This window comes from Carassius carassius, chromosome 43, assembly GCF_963082965.1.
Source record: "Carassius carassius chromosome 43, fCarCar2.1, whole genome shotgun sequence".
Taxonomy (NCBI): domain Eukaryota; kingdom Metazoa; phylum Chordata; class Actinopteri; order Cypriniformes; family Cyprinidae; genus Carassius; species Carassius carassius.
The window spans coordinates 3142356-3158904 of NC_081797.1; the positions used below are offsets into that span (position 1 = coordinate 3142356).

Here is a 16549-nt window from a genome sequence, read left to right on the forward strand (position 1 = left end):
TGCTCAGTTTGGGCCTATTAATAAAATTGGGGTGTTTTTCCTCCATGTTCTCATAATATTACACTATATAAGTCTTAAAAACCTGATGGGTCAAATATGATACTCAAAAAAAAAAAACTTTTTTTAAATTGTATTTCTTTCTTCAGATATTTTTTTAACTTTTGCCTAAAAGTTAATTAATCTGTTCAATTTTTAAAACCTGTGTGTGTGTGTGTGTGTGTGTGTGTGTGTGTGTGTATATATGGGCGTCGCCATCTTGCCTGCCGCCATTACTGCGTGCCTGCGAAGTGTGACACTTGCCGGTGCCCTCTAATGATATTTCAATGAAAGCGGATCCTGCTAATTAAAGAAAATGTCTGTTGAAAGGGAACATTAGGTAGATAATGTCAAGCAGTGGCCAAAACTTACTGATAAAGATAATTTATTGACAACATAATGTAATAATGTAAAAATATGGAATTTAATTAAGAACTGTATTAATTGACAACAATAAAACTGAATGCTGTCATTACTAGCTGTGTTGCTAATATGTTCACAAGCTTCAAATATCTTTTAGGCCATCCTTAAAAATATTCTTGTTTGCCAATTAATATTTTTTTTCCCCTTTTAGTCCGACCGACTTGCCGATTGTAATTGCGTTAAGACCCACAGATTTTTTTTTCTCTTCTAACAACTAATACTAATGCAATAAAATGTGAGACACACACTTTTCACACGCTCTCACGCCACACATCCATTTTCTCACGCACAGAAAAATCGCGAAGCAAAGAGGACACGGAAACCGACAGACTAGACAGAGCAGGTTACTTATGATAGAAGAAAAAAATCTCAGCTCTCAGATTCTGTCAATTTTATTATGAAATTCAAACAATAAATACTCCTCCGCTCGACCAGGAACTCTGTGTAATCCGTATGGCCGTAAACATGGGCAGTCAATGTGCAACAAAGGTTTGTAAATTTCACAAACGGTTTTATTCCAGGCCTGTAGTTTTGTGCTGTTGTTAAAACAGCCAACCACACAACACGCTCTTCCCAGCATCACTGGACAGCACACGTACTAAAAAAACTAAATAAAAATAACTTTTCGTACAGCTAACATCTGGTACAGCCGCCTACGGGACCAACACGCTACTTCTGCTACTTCCTTAGCAGCAAGGCGCACGCAGTAATGGTGGCGCTGCTTTACTTCCGTGTTTCGCCGGATTTGTCAATATATTTATATATATATTAGTATGTTTAGTTTAGTTTAATTAGTATAATTAGTATAATTAGTATGGTTTAGTTTAGTTTCGAGTCAGGATTTACAGGGATACAACCTCTACAAGGTTGTTTTTTGTAGGGTTATTATAGTCTGAAGCTCTCTGACACACACAAAAATGGCAAGATGTTTCTCAAAACTCCTGTTTTTCTGAGTCAGGCAGAATGGATTTCTGTCAGTCCATTAGGGCTGATCTGGGTTCAGTTTTCATAGCTATGCTGTGAATCTAAGCGCAGGATTAGTGTGTGTTTGAACAGCAGGGTTAGATATCATCCAGGCCTTCACAGCTTGCTCTGACTGGAGCCTCCGTTTCCATTAAAGACGCCCAGCAGAGTTTTCTCACTGTTTGCTAGTTTTACTTCTTGAGTAAACGCAGTTGTACTGAGAAATTCCAATGGGAAGAACCAGATTTGATATGATATGTCAGTGTAGCATCCCAGGAGATGCTTTTAGAGCTCAGAGGTTACCGTTTTACAGCTCTGGGGAGTTAAATGGTTCATTTAAGTATCAGCTTCACCTCGGATTGTTTCTCCTCAGATGAAAGTTGTGAACAGTCGTCATACAGTAAGAGTACAGGTAAAGAACTGTAAAATACTGTATATAAGCTCAGTTCTGTCAGTGTTTGAAGAATTCGATGAGAAATATTGGACTTTTGATTACAGACTGAGTAAATCTTTTCTGAAATGTTAAATGAGACACTTCAGTTTCACGGGAAAGCAGCAGACTTAGCAACATAATTGAATCTCATCTCTGTCTGTGAGAAATAATTGAGGTGTTTGTGGTTTATTTTTAGTAGGGTGAATGGTGTGTGCTCTTGCTCTTTTTGTACCGTGTGTGAATCTAATTTACAGGCGATAAACTTCGTATGATTCTGCAGTTGTGTACATTATTGATCTGTACTGTAGTGTGATGTATTGATCTGTGCACATGCAGTGGAATCTGCAGTCTTTAAAAAGCTGTAAAACTTTGCAAACACGAGAGAATAAGAAGTGTTACAGGATTACAGTATGTTATTGTGCTGACTACAGCAGGATTGATAAATGGAAGCTTCTGATTGGGTCTGGGTTCACTATGGTCTGGCCAAAGATGACATCATTAGTATTACATCCAAGTATAAATATATATATATTTATTCATGCAATATTCCATACAATATTCAATGAGACAGATATAAACATTTAAGATGTATAATTGATATATATATATAGAGAAAGAGAGGGGTTATTTCTTTATCATTATAGTTTTTATTAACATTTTGAACATAAACTATACTAAAATGTAACTTTTTTTTCCTTTTATTTCAAAAAATGAAAATGTTTTTCTATGACTTTAGTTTTTTTTTTAATTTGTGTGTATAGTTTTTTTTTACATTTGTGTGTATATCCTTTTTTCCCTCAAATACATTTTTAAATTTGTTTTGTGTCGGTCCAAACCTGTAATTTTTCTTCCTTCCATGTTTTGAAAAAAGAGACGTTTTGAAGAATGTTTAAGCTGCTCTTTCTTTACAATGCAAGCGAAGCTCCAAAATGGCAAAAGAAAAAAGTCACTTCAGCAACTTTTATGTTATGATTTACTCATAATCTTTCTCTTTATGGGCTAGATGCAACATGAGGATTGCTATTTGTCCCTTTAAGTTGCCTTTTTGCAGCAATCTTACTGTGTAAAATGAGATTTCTGTCCTCCTCTTTCACATGCATGGACCATTACACCATTTTTCACTCAGAAATATGAGCCACTGACACAAACAGGGGGTTTTACTTCAGGTTTTTGGAGGGAAATGTTCTTCCTGGTCTTTTAACTCTATAAAAAGTGTTCGACACTTGTGTAGTTTACACGTTTGATAGTTTCTCACCTTTCCGCCTGTCTCTCCGGCCTTCAGGAGAAACTCATCCTAAAACACAAGCGTTCTCTCTTTATTCTCAAACAAAACTCTGTCTCTTTTCATTTCTCCAGCCGTCAGGTGCTTTCTCTGTGAAATCTCTGAGATCTGGCCTCTGAAGCTGTATCAAGGGCTCCATATGCTGCCGGCAGAAATAAAGGATGCTTTTCTGTGCTCGGGATGAAGAATGACGTGTTCAGGCTTTCAGAGCGAGAGAATTAGCATCAGTGCATTATGCTACATTAAGACTCGGAAGAGCTTTTGTGTTTGGGGTTTAATGCCTGTCAGTTGTGTGTTTGTGCAGGAGCTGTGTGCAGCGAATGTGACCCCTGACAGCAAGAACAAATTACTGGATTTGACAGTTTTCTGAAGGAAATGAGTGCTTCCTGACTGTGTGAAACTTACTGCTGTTAATGTTGTGCTGGGTGGTTGCTAGGGATAGTTTTAGGTGCTTTTTAATGTACATTTTTAGGTTGTTGCTATGGTGTTTTTTTTTAAGCATATTGCCATGCAGTTGCATGGTTTTTTGTTTTTTGATAGGGTGGTTGATTTTTCTTTTTCTTTTTTTTTATTGCATCACTATGCAGTTGCATAGTGTTTTGTGGTTTATTTCTATAAGGTTTCTTCCAGTCTCAGGGCTTGACTTTCGGCACGGGATTGCGGGAATTGCGCATAATTTTACTGTTTCCGCAGGCTTGCAATGCTGGAAATTCCTGCAAATATTTTAACATGAAAGACGCTCATGATAGAATGTATCATTTGCACTTGCTTTTGAGTCTTACAGTTTTAAACATTCAAGTGCTCGATTCAGTAATTTCGCGCTCTATGACTGTGAGCCGCCTCACGCCCAAAGCACGCTCACATAGAGACACATCTGATTAACATGATGATAAACGGCCAAATACATGCAAAAAATATGTCAAAGTGCCCATCTTGATGAGTATTCGTGTAAACAGTCGATTTATACTAAACATTGTCGGAATACAGAATATTAAAGGAACACTCCAATTTTTTGAAAATAGGTTAATTTTCCAACTCCCCTAGAGTTGAGTTTTACCGTTTTCAAATCCATTCAGCCAGTCTCCGGGTCTGGCGGTAGCACTTTTTAAAACTTGACTCCTCTGTAGTTACATCTTGTACTAAGACCGGTGGCAAATGAAAAGTTGTGATTTTCTAGGCTGATATGGCTAGGAACTATACTCTCATTCCGGCGTAATAATCAAGAAACTTTGCTGGCACAGCAGGCACGGTGATATTACGCAGCGCCAGAAAATAGTCCCAGCTTGTTTGTGTAGTTGCTGCAATAGCGGAGTTGCTGGGGTCTATTTTCAGGCGCTGCGTAATATCACTGCGCCTGCTGCACCCATTTTGATCAAGATGCTATTGATGAAGTTATAGATCATCCTGTTTTTGTGGTATTTCTGTACTTGAATATTACTGTTAAACCTACCTGAAAAATGTAAAGCACTGTTCATTTTAGTAGTATCTTGTAATTGTGCCATTGTTTATCATTAATCTATTCCTATTTTATTACTGACTGTTTACTTGTATTTTTTTTAAATAAATTAAATTCAGGGTTTGAAAGTTTTTTTTAAGTATGTTCCTTTATAAATAAATATGAATCAACAACATTATAAATTGTAAAACACAAATACACTGGGTGACGTTTAAAAATATGTCTAAAAAATATCCTAACTCCCCCTTCAAATTAAAAGCCCCCCCCCCCTAAGAGCCACCTAAAGGGGGAATCCCCCCCCCCCATTTTTCAAAATGAAATTCAGGCCCTAATTTCAGTCTAACTGAAAATCTGGTCTGTACACATGGATCGGGTTTCTTTTTCTGGTTTCTTCTTCTTCTTTTTCTGGTGAAAATTAGTGTGCATATCCTCAAAAAGACACATGATTAAGGAATCATTAGTTATGCTTCAGGATTTAATATTCAGAGATGATCTTAATAAACTGCTATATTCGAGTGTGAGTTGTGCTAATGATGCTCAACTTGATGAAGCCTTATTAACCTACCAGCTCATCCAACAAAGATGCATTTGAATGATTTGAAGGGCTTTTAGAGGTAAGGCATTATTTTACTTCTATTTTTCAAAGGAAGCAACACTAATGCTTTAGCAGAGCCCTAGAACACATGCGCACGCACGCACGCACACACACACACACACACACACAAGCATGCGCTTTAAGTGCCTTGTCCGTGTTTTCAGGCTGGCGGTGCAGGGCAAGGAGGCTTGAGGAATCCCCGGGGTCGTTACACTGAAAGTTCAGGGCAGCCTGTATGAGGATTCAACGCTTTTCACAGTTCACTGGAGATCATTTAAAGCACGATGGCGCTTGTTCTGGCAGTTTGCTAACATTTATTTCATATGTTAATGTCCGTTTCATTCAGTCATTCTTTGCACCAGGAAAAAGAGTGTGACACTCCAATGCCATCTGAGCGTCTCTCTTCTTTTTACACACACACAAACGGTCTTTCTCTTGAGTTTTCCTTTAAAGGCAGAACAATGATAGTCACTACAGGTTCATGCTGCCAACACAGTCTATGAATATTTATTTAAAAATAGGTATTTTTATGCAAAAATGAAGCAAAGAGTTGGAGTCGAGCAGGTAATCCAGCTAAATTAACAACAAAATAATAATAATAATGATTTGAATGACATTTTACATTCATGCATTTAGCAGATACTTTTATCCAAAATCACTTATAATAATAACAATTTGAATATTATTAAATAAAAAAAATGAATGATTATTAAAATTAAGTGTGTATCTAATTTAAATTGAATGGATTTTAATATATTTATATATATATATATATATAATTATTATTATTATTATTTACATTTACATTTGTACTTTAATACTTTTAAATTGTTTTATATATATACACATACATATATATACATATGTATGTTTATGTTATAATATTTTCGGGGTTAACATGTGACCTTGATGGTTTTTCCACTCCTCATTGTAAAGACCTGGAGAGACACTTGCACAGTCTCTGCTGTGTTTATGGAATAGCATCCGTAAAATTAAACAAGACAGAAATGCATTATGGGAGCTGACGGAGATGCCTCGGGTCAGGCAGGAAGAGACTGAGCCGCTGCTTTTGCTGACGATTTATGAAGTACATTTTCTTTAAAGCCGGTTAGTCCAACTTACAGCTCCTTGCCCCGAAAACTCCCCTAAAAACCACAGAAGGGCTGTTTCCTAAACATAACCGCTCTGCTGCGCTCTCGTAAAACATGATTCCTTCGGTGGGGGTTGGAAAGGTGATCATTCATATCCGCATTGTGCTAGGCTAGGTCTGTTGGATTATTTCTGCTTTTTTTAGAGAGCAGAATATAACAAATAATTGAGCTGAGACTATTTGTGACTGGCCATTTAATCATGGATCAAGATATATAAAGTAAAGGAAAAGGTTGTCATTTCAAACCTGTTTGAATTTTTGAAAGTCAAACCTTTTACTTCTGTTGAACACAAAATAAGCGGTTCTGGAAAATGTGGGTAAACGAAGTACAGGAAAAAAGTACAGGAAAGTACAGGAAAAAAATACTGTGTAAATCAATGGCTACCAGCAACTGTTTGACCCGCATTCTTCAGAGCGTCGTCTTTTGTGTTCAACAGAAGAAAGAAACTCATACTGGTTTGGAATGACTTGAGACAATTTTTGGGTGAACTATCCCTTAAATTTTTCAATTGAATGTCATAAAAAAAATATTTGACCTCACAATTCCACAATTGGTCATTTCAAGTTAATATTCCATAGAGGTGTGCAAAAACAACAACAACAACAACAACAAAAGAGCCCACTTTTTGTGCAAAAGCGAATTGCCGACACTGAACGATATGGCCAACATTTTTATCACGTTATATCTCTTAATTTTGGTCGATATGATATAAATCTGATATCGATATGAACAATATTTTAAAAAGCTTTGAAAAACTGCCAAGAAACGACCACATCAGATGTTCATTCCTACACACTTCTAAAAAATGAATTTACCAAGTCTATGAAACCTCCTCCTATAAAATTATATAGTATTTTAGAAATAAAAATGGTAAGAATTAATGGTCACCTTGTATATTTGTATTTAGCCTTCATACAAACAAGAAGTGTGGAATTAAATATACAAATATTAAATAAATGTCAAATAAACGAGACTCTCAGACTCACCTTCTTAATGTTGGTATATTTAACTTTAAACTATAACATAGGCTGATTATTCTTAACAAACATGCATCAGCCAGGATATAGATTATGAAAAGTGCTGCAGAAAACAAAACAAAAAAAAGAGTGAGCAACAACAAAAACACATGTTGCTAAAGACTTATGGAAAATGCAGATTCATTCTCTGCCAGCAGGAGGCGCTTCTGGAGCGGCAGAAAATGAAAAACGAAAATGCCGTTCTCAGGACTATTGGTTCCCTTCAAAGATACATTTATTGGTGCTGTGTTTTGATTTCGCAACATGTAGTGCTCATGTATATTCAGTGAAGTCAACCGCCACAAATAAATCAATGTAGGGGAAACACTTGCAATGCATATCGAAATATTGCAATGTATATTGAATTATTGTCCAGTGCCAGCTGACTCAAGTCAAGTCAAAATTTAAAGTGGATCAAAAAGTTGATCCAAGTTGTCCTAAGACGAGGACGCATTTTGGGTTTAAGGACAACTTTGATGAAAGGTTTGATCCACTTCAAACGTTGACTACTTTATATGTCATCAAACATGATGCATTTAATTGAGAAGCGGCACTGCATAAGATTTTAAGATTTGTCGTCATTTTGTCTTTTATATGGGTGATTTATAACGTGTTGCTGGGGGTGTTCTTAGTATGGCTATTCATTTTCATAAACCAGTAGCAGTATGGTTAGCCGAACTAAGCTGTTCTGGATGGATGTGTCTGACAATCTGAAAGATTTGTCTTGGGGTTGTTGGGATGTCTTGAGTTCGACAAGCCAAGAAACAATGAAGAAACATCTTGAGGGAGTTCGTACTCGGATCATCTTTGTCAGGCCATGAGAGATGTTTTCTCTTACTACATCATGTGTATAAATATATGTACACACACACACACACACACACACACACACACACACACACACACACACACACACAGTGCAGCTCTAATGTATGCCCATATTTATCCTCCTCCCATAAAGTTCCTCTCTCTCTCCTTTCATTTAAGTTCTACAGCTTCACATCAAAGTCTTGCAAACGCTCGGTAAGTTGCGTCTGACTGCGGCGCTCAACGTTTTACTGGGAATTCAATCAAACATTTCTCTTTTATGTGATTTACGAGTGGACTCAAATTAGTCGTGAACGATCCAGGTTTCTCCACATCTTTCAGATGTGTATTTTTGGATGGTTTCTCTTCTTCTGTAAAAGCAAGCGTCAGTTTGAGTGTATCTGCGTTTGTTTTCATGTGTGTCAAGCACACATCTATGATTCCTCAAACAGCGTCTCTGTGCTCACGGCCGTTTGTAGTCCTCAGGTTCTCCAGCGACCCGATCTTCTGATGCTCCTATAGACTGTAGATACATGACATATTTAATGTGACAAAAGTCCATATTGTGGGATATACATTGTGTTTTGTAAGCCAGTTTCCCCCTAGAATATACAGAAAAGAAGGTTTGGAATTACATTGAATGGGCTTCCAACAGAGTTGTTTTTCCTTGTTTCTCTGCCCTTCGAATGTTCCCGAGCCGTATAAAACAGTGTACCTGCTTTAGTCTTCACCTCACACAGAGGTACGAGAGGATTGAGGTCATAAATAAACATGGCTAATGTCATAAGGTTGTGAGGGACATCGATTGTTTCCTGATTGGTGGGATTTGATGGGTCCCTGATGCGTGATTGGTGCAGAAGTGTTGTTGGTGGAGGTGTTTTTACCGAGCCCGTTCAGCTCAATAAACCTGTACTCTTTTAAACCTGATTAAATGAGTTTGTCCTGATTGTTTATCGAGAACTATTGGTCCGGCCCCTGGGTGTGTTGAGCTCACAGCGATGTTCTCCAGAGGAGGGAGGCAAATTGAGCCTACAGATCCTAACTCTTATACTTTAGCAGCCAAAATCTTGAATTTGGTTGCTTGTGCACAACTTGGACAGGTTGCCTTGTTCTATCGGTCTTGATCGCCTTAATGATAATCTCCCCTTATTTTATTTCATTTTATTTATTTATTAATTATTATTATTATTATCATTATTATGGTTTTACTATTATATTATGATTTTATTATTTTATTTAAAGCTTTTTATTTATATTTTTTTTTTTATTTTGTATTTATTTAATCTTATTTTAATTTATTGTTTTATACATTTTATTTAAAAAAAGTTTAGTTTTTAGTTAGTTTTTATTTCATTTTTTATTTCATAATCTTTATTTAATTTTGTATTTAATTTTTTTATTTAATGAATTGTATTTGTTTTTAAAAAACATTTACACAAAAAGCTTTTTTAATCATTCTATTTGTTAATATTTCTAGTGTTTATTTTAGTTTTTTCTATTTATGTATTTTGAATTTGATAATATTATAAATTAAAATAAATTATATTATTATTATTTATTTTTATTAGTATTTTATTAGTATTTTAGAATCTTTTTATGAATTTTAATTTATACCATTTTTTACATTTCTTTCAAATATTTTCTTTTTTTCATGTTATTTAATTTTATTTTGTAATCTTTTTTTTCTTTTATTTGTGACCCTGGAGCACAAAAGCAGTCAGAAGTAGCACTGGTATATTTGTAGCAATAGACAACAATACATTGTATGGGTCAAAATGATCAGATTTTTCTTTTATGCCGAAAATCATTAGGATATTAAGTAAAGATCATGTTTCATGAAGATATTTTGTAAATGTTCTACCATAAATATATCAAAACTTAATTTTTGATCAGTAATATGCATTGCTAAAAACTTAATTTGGAAAGATGCATAAATCTCAAATTTAAAAAAAAATTACCCTTATGACTGGTTTTGTGCTTCAGGGTCACATTTTGTATTTTATTTTTATTTTATAAAAAAAATAATAATAATAATAATGATCTCGTCTCAGCCCACGTCTATCAGAGGAGAACACAAACTCATGCCCACTGCTCCGATCTCACGATAGACTGCTCATCTCTACAGCAGTCTGAGTGACCTGTGTGCAGTCGTCTGGAGATGATCATTGACCTTTCGTAAGATCTGGCCTGTCAGCAGCCTCCATCATAGAGTTTAATGATGACTGGATGATCTCTCCACCTCATGTTCTCCATCGTCCTTGACTTCCTGCTGTGTCTCCTCTTTAACGAGTTCACCTTCAGACCTGCAAGTATTATGCATCTTTTCGGTCTGATTCTGGCCTGTCCAATTTAATTTGCTGTGCTATTGAGGATATGAAGAGGATATATAAAGTATATATATATATATATATATATATATATATATATATATATATATGGGTCAAAGACGAATAATTTTTTACAAATTTAAAACACAATAAAATTTAGTATGCTCCATTATTCTTTTAGATATTTTAATATGTACACGTCAGAATAAGCATGTTGTTTGAATTTTTGCATAAATATTGTGTTACACTGAATGACAATGTAACATTATTTTAACCAAATTTTGACATTTTATTCTCCAAAAACATATTTGAAACCTTGAAAGTAGACATTTTACTTACATTTAATGTGCTTTCTATGGACACAAAATCACTTTTGTACATTTCTTTTAATGCGGACATCTTAATGTCTTTGACCCATATATATATATATATATATCTTTATTTTATAATCTTTAATTCCATTTTTATGGATTTTATGATTTTTTTTAATTGTTTATTAACAATGCATTTATTCGGTTTTATTTAAATTTTTATTATTTTATTTGTAATGTTTTATTTTTTTATATTTTTACAAGGTTTCTGACATGAAATGATTTTTTGTATTATTTTAAATATTTTTTATATTTAATTTGACACTTTTATTTTATTAATTTAATGCTGCTGTACCTTTAAGACTTTATTTAATGACTTTTATATTGATACATTTTTGCTTGCTGACGCTCATCAAAGTAGCAGTATTATTGAATGAATTATGGTCTGGCTGGACTGGACAGAGAGTTTTGCCATTCAGAGTAGGTCTAGCTAGTACATCAAACTGAATGGTGAAAGAAAATTCATTATGAAATGAAATGACTCTTTTGACGTCTAGTGTTTCTGCTTTCATTAAGGTGCAGTGCTTTTCAACGAAAGCTTTCTAGACCTGAACTCATCCTGAGTGCCTACAGCTTGCACTGTACACTTCATCTGGATTCAGCTAATGCATCTGGACCTTTTTAAACCAACACCACTCTGCTTTCTGCATTAACAGCGTTCGCTGCTTTCCCCATTAACACTGGAAGTGAATTAATGCAGTGGCCGGCTCTGTGACTCCATTAACGCCTTCAGTAAACACAGCATATATGTCATTACTCTGCGGTCATTACGCAATCACTAAAATGTTAAAGATTAACACAGTCACGCTATGCCTTAGATCGTCGGCTCACGTGTGAAACCTTGCAGCTTCATTCGCCTTCAGGAGTTATTTACAGAAGGCCATGGGTGATTTTACATGCATAAATTTACATCTTTGAACATTTCTTTCCTATTTTAGAGGAACGGGTTGCAGTAAGGCAGAATCATTTTGTGATCTGGTTTTAAGGTCTGTGTTTGCCTTTAAACACAGAGCATTGGTGAGTTTTAAACCTGAGCTCTCATGGCGTGCTGTAGTTCTTTTCACTCCCAGATAATAAGCCTGAATGTTAAAACCAGAAAGAGAGCAATGTGAGGGAAGATGCTTTGAATACGAACTGTGCCTGGCTACTTATCATCTAAAGTAGGCGAACTATAATCACACTCCCCTTCTGAAAAAACAATAAAAAGTGTAGGATGCGATGTATTTTTAATCAGAGTGCCATTTTTCTGAAAACAAAATAATGAACAAAAACAATTATGAGTAATGAATGAATTAGTTCTCTGTGAATTGTTTAGTTTTTTTTTAAAGAAAAACGATTCAGTGACTTGTTTGCTCCCTCACGTTTTGTTCCTGAATAAATAATTGTTTTTGAGCAAATTAGCTGAGTGAACAAAGTTAATAAAGTTATTGTTGTGTAAGTCAATGACTCACACATAAAAACAGCTACATTAAAATATTTTACAAAAAAGATCATATATGAGCATGAGTGTTGTAGAAATGCAATATCACACTCTTAGACGCGAGATATAGCTGTAAATCGGCACGGCTGTGATTCAGGTTGAGTGCTGTAGGTAATCACAGTGTGCCGACATTCAGCCGCATCTCATGTCTAAGAGTGTGATATTGCATTTATACGACACTTCAATGTCACAAGTGTGTAAATATATAAACAAAAATAGCAGTGGAGTGTCTTTAAAAGCCCTCTTCTGTGTGAACTACTTCCTTCCCCAGTCTAAAGTTGTCAGTTCAACCTCTGAGCCCGAGCCTCCGTTACTAATTCCAGTAACAAATAATAGATTGATGACAGAAAAGACTGCCTGTTAGATTTAACCAAAAAGAGATATTTCTCATGTTTAACCACTACAGAGACATCAGAGCCAGAGGTAAATTTCAGAAGATGTGGCTGAGGTGTGTGCTCTCTCCGCGGGTTTATGAGCGCTGATACTCGGGATCCTGCGTCTCTGAAAACATTGTTGCTAATTTTTAAATAGACTTTATTAACAAACAGCATATTTGACAGTACATAAAAGTAGAGCTGCACGATATATCGTTTCAGGATCGATATCGCGATGTGATGTAGATTTAATTTATACAGTGAAGACTGCAATGTTATTTTACATTTGATTATTAAATTTTGTACCTCAATACTATTAGACTTACCTGAAATATATAAAGCAATTCAATTTCAATTCAAGTTTATTTGTATAGCGCTTTTTACAATACAAATCGTTACAAAGCAACTTTACAGAAAATTATGTTTCTACAATATTTAGTAGTAGCTAGTAGTTTGTGCACGTTTGACAGGATTTTAGAAAAATAAAAAAATAATAATAATAATACAAGACGTAGTCAGCTAGACGATGAACTATCAATATTATTAATTAATAGTAATTATATGATGCAGTCACACATGTAGCAATAATTGTTAGTTCTGTTTGTTGATTCAGGGTTAGGATCATCTGGGGTCCTCTGAGGGTCAGCATCATCTCTTCTCAGGTGTTCTGGATCCAGACTGGAGCTTGTGTGAATCCTAGTTAACACGGGATGTAAATCCAACATAGAAACAAAATAGAGACATCATTAGCATAGCTGCTGATCCAACAAAGTAAAATTAGTTTAACCCAAGCTAAAGAATAAGAATGCACATTTGATCAGATGCCACTACACTCACAATTTAAAAGATACATTATTCGTATGCTTGGCGAAAGAGATGCGTTTTTAATCTAGATTTAAACAGAGAGAGTAACACTTAACACACAGTTAAATAGAGTGTCTGAACCCCGAACATTATCAGGAAGGCTATTCCAGAGTTTGGGAGCCAAATGTGAGAAAGCTCTACCTCCTTTAGTGGACTTTGCTATCCTAGGAACTACCAAAAGTCCAGCGTTTTGTGACCTTAGGGTGGGTGATGGGTTGTAACATGGTAAAAGGCTAGTTAGGTACGCAGGAGCTAAACCATTTAGGGCCTTATAGGTAAGTAATGATAATTTGTAACTGATACGGAACTTAATAGGTAGCCAGTGCAGAGACTGTAAAATTGGGGTAATATGATCATATTTAAAACACCGCTTATTTCATTTGTATCATTGTTCTGTTATACGTATCTATGCTTGTTATTCGTTAACTTTCTATACTAATTTACTCACCTACAAAATCTCTGCTTAATCATTGATTATTTTTTTCCAAATAGAGCTATTCAAGTCATCTGTTGTTGTTGTTGCTGTTGTTTTTTCTTGTATATCACAGAGAAACAAAACATCGCAATGTGAGCTTTGTTCCAATATCATGCAGGCCTACGTACAAGCACATTCTCGCCTTAAAATGCTCTTAAAACTACATTCCGTTACACAAAACCATATTATTTAAAAAAAAATGATAGTGGATTTGGGCATCCCCCATGAAACTCGCTGTGAGAAGTACGACAATTTCAGCAAGCGGAGTGATACGAACGGTGAAACTGAGTTCTGTCGGACTCTAATATCAACACTCTTATCAGCCAATCAGAATCAAGGACCAGAAATAGCTGTTGTATAAATATCTAACACTCATTTATATATTAAATGTGTTATATATTTGTCCATTTGCCATGATGTAGAATGACTTTGAATATGTGAATCTATGTGAATCCTATTTTTAAGAAGAAAGCTGAGCTATTGTCATGCTACTGAATGTAGTTTAGTAGCATCAGTGTTTACTTAGTTACTCCAAATACAAACAAACCAACATATTTGAGATGTAAATGAAAGCACACTGTGAATTTGCATTTAAATGCATCAAATTTTGAAACACTTTCCCACACGTGCTCCAGATGTTTGTGTTGCTATAGTGACAGCTGTCGCAGTGGCACAATCATTTATATTCAAGCGTTTCCTCCACCAACAATGGCAGCTCCTGTTTGTTTCAGTGTTGAGGGCTCTCACTTCCTTTCCTCCTCTCCTGTGATTGATTTTACATTAGTGAAGCGTATTGATTTGAGCCGCTCGTTTGTCTGAGCGTTTCTGTCCTCGGACTCATTACGCTCCTGCAGTCTGTCTCTAACGCTTTTCACACCTTTCAGTGCGGTTTTAGCTTCAGGGCTTGAAAATATTTGTATTACTGCCGTGGTTATTGGTTCACATCTATCGTGTGAAGTTCAGCATCTGACTCAAATTTACTCTTAACTTAAGATCAGAAATTCAAGAGAGCTTGAATGAAGGAAAATCCTGTCCCTTACTCACCTTCATTTGTGAAGATGTTTTGCTGAATTTCAGAGCTGCTAATTTCAACACAGTGAGTGCAAGCTGACAATATAGTCCCTGCACAATATTCCAAGATGTCTGAAAGCACTAATTTAATGTGTTACTTTGTTTCTTTTTATCTGTTTGTGAATCTTAGTCGCAATTCCTGAGTGAAAATTGTTTCTACGCCAAATTTTTGTTCAGTCTATTTAGAGCTGTGCAATAATTCAGTTAACATTTTTTGCAATTATATAATCAATCATGCAGCTGACATTTATATTTATTTACATGAGTATAGAAAAATTCAAAAAATGTCTGGCATATTAACTACTTTTATGCTGCTATTTTGTCCATAGAAGCTTCATAGCAAAGAGTCACTTTTTAAAAGTCAATTTTAATAATAAAAATAAGAAATCATTGCAAAAATATATATTTGTTTCAAATATAAATAAACATTTCATATGTTAGCTAAAAATCATAACATTTTAATCACCTTACAGATTTTTGACCAAACATCATCTTTTGTGTCACAAAATAAGTCTGAAAGTACTTTATTTTTTATTTTTATAGTTTATTTTAATCAAAAAAATAATTAAGAATTGGCAAATTTCAGTTGTCAATAGAAGTATTTTAGTTAACAATTATATATTTATATTAATGAAATATAAATAAATAAAATAAATGCATAAATATTTTATATACTATCAAAAGATTTGAAATAACATTTTAGTCACTTCACGGAATCTTAATCTACTTTTGTGTTGCCTGGAAGAAAGTAAGCTTAAGTAAACACTGACATTTGCTCAATCATTAGAAAATGAAATGTTAATTTTAAATGAACTGTTCCTTTAAAAATATTAGGGATGCTTCAAAACCGATACTTCTCTTGGTATCGGGTCCGACACTGAGCTCCTATACTTCTTACTCATACTTTATCGTAAATTGTATCGTAAATTATCACGATAATTTTTTCCATATCCATCGATATCGATAATTATCACGATAAAAGTCAAATCTATGTTAGTGCACGCAGTGTGCATGTTTTGCTTGCTACATTAGTGTTTCTGTATTATGTGAGTCGCTTTGGAGTATAAATCACAGCACGTTTCAGATGAAAAAAACGGTGGTCCCCTGCATTAATACAGCGAAGCTCGTAATTACAGTCCTGAGCTGCTACAATGGAGCAGCTGTAATGCTATAAAATTAAAGATGAGTTACCATAGTGCAAAACATTAACAGTGAAAGTAACTAAAACTTATGAAATAGATTTTTATGGGCATAATTAAGTGTTAATAAAGTTTAAATAACTGAAGGATATATCTATGTGATAAATGACGTTAACCAACTAACATTATACCTATTCTTTTGGTTACCGTACACAATGTGTACAAACTTTACAAATACAATGAAAATATCGATATTGGTTCTAAGTATCGGCAAGTACCAAAAAAA

The 16549-nt window shown here is 34.8% G+C and overlaps 1 protein-coding gene across 8 annotated transcripts in view; it reads left to right on the forward strand.

Annotated features, from left to right (window-relative positions):
* The window catches only part of neo1b (neogenin 1b), a 127427-nt gene that overhangs the window by 45746 nt on the left and 65132 nt on the right, over positions 1-16549 (forward strand). The window lies entirely within an intron of this gene.